This window comes from Lathyrus oleraceus, chromosome 3, assembly GCF_024323335.1.
Source record: "Lathyrus oleraceus cultivar Zhongwan6 chromosome 3, CAAS_Psat_ZW6_1.0, whole genome shotgun sequence".
NCBI classification, from domain to species: Eukaryota; Viridiplantae; Streptophyta; class Magnoliopsida; order Fabales; family Fabaceae; genus Lathyrus; species Lathyrus oleraceus.
Window position 1 is genome coordinate 312,470,177 of NC_066581.1, and position 1,476 is coordinate 312,471,652.

At 41.3% G+C, this 1,476-nt stretch overlaps 1 non-coding gene across 1 annotated transcript; it reads left to right on the top strand.

Moving 5' to 3' along the window:
- The first annotated feature begins 727 nt into the window (after nucleotides 1-727).
- LOC127133242 (small nucleolar RNA R71) lies at nucleotides 728-834 on the top strand. Its single transcript, XR_007807230.1, has one exon. It is a non-coding gene; the product is annotated as a small nucleolar RNA R71 (small nucleolar RNA).
- The last annotated feature ends 642 nt before the right edge of the window (nucleotides 835-1,476 follow it).

Consider the following 1,476-nt stretch of genomic DNA (forward strand, 5'->3'; position numbering starts at 1 on the left):
GTTTAAAGCTACCTGAGAGATTTGGGTTTCAAGCATCTTAGTATGAGTAACTATTTGGTCAACCTTGGTTCCTAACTGAGTAATCAATTCGTTAACATGAATGTTCTGGTTCATGAACTCCTTGTTTTGTTGGGTTTGAGCGGTGATAAAATTTTCCATAATTTTCTTAAGGCTCGGCTTTGGTGGTACAGGTTGCATAGGTTGATTTGATCTAGGGGCTTGATAACTAGGTCTCGGAGGTGCATTATTTTGGATAGGGTTATTGTTTTTATAGGAGAAGTTCGGGTGATTCCTCCATCCAGGGCTATAGGTATTCGAATATGGGTTCCCTTGGGTGTAGTTCACTTGCTCAGAGTGGGTTTCATTTAATAGACCGCATTCTGCAGATTAGTGTCCTTTGGTTCCACATATCTCACAATCTGACGAAACTGCGGCTACAATATTCAGGTTTATGCACATATGCTCGACCTTAAGGGCTAATGCGTCCATTTTAGCTTGCATCATGTCTATAGAGCTTAGTTCATGCACTCCTCCTTGGGCTTCCTTCTTCTCAACTGTCGCTCGTTCGACTCCCCATGATTGATGGTTTTGAGCCATATCTTTGATGAGGGCACTAGCTTCAGGATAAGGTTTGTTCATCAGAGCACCGCCTGCGGCAACGTCGATGGTCATCTTTGTGTTTTAATGAAGTCCATTATAGAAGGTTTGAATGATTAACCAATTTTCTAAACCATGATGTGGGCATGCTCGTAACAACTCTTTATATCTCTCCCAAGCTTCGAACAACGATTCTCCTTGGTTTTGGGTAAATCTAGTTATATGGTTTCGAAGAACGACGGTCTTACTCGGGGGAAAATATCTAGCAAGAAAAACTCTTCTAAGGTTATCCCAAGTCGTAATGGAATTGGGTGGAAGGGAATCTAACCATGATAGGGCTTTATCTCTGAGGGAAAAAGGAAATAATCTTAAACGTATCGCCTTAGGAGAAACTCCATTGGTTTTAAAAGTGTCTGCTAATTGAAGAAATATTTTTAAATGTTGGTTTGGGTTCTCAGTGGCGAGACCCGTGAATTGTCTCTGTTGCACTAGTTGCAACAAGGATGGTTTAAGTTCAAAATTATTAGCTGGGATGGTTGGGTTTACTATACTAGAACTAGGTTCTTCATTTGATGGTTGAGCGAAATCTTTAAGAGGTCTTTGGTTTTGATCTTCGGCCATAGCTCTCTTAATTCTATGAAAGAATAAACGTGCGCGAGCGTAACGTTCAGGTTCTGCCAGAGGATATACTAAGCTTAAACTTCCGGTGCTGCGAGTTCTTCGCATTGACCGGCGGGAAATAGCCTAAGTCTAAACGATATAACAACAGGAAAATGAAATTTGACGAAATTGGTCCCCGGCAACGGCGCCAAAAACTTGATGCGTGCTTTTCGCAAGTATACGAACGCGTCAGAGTAATATAAAAGATTGTCGAATCCA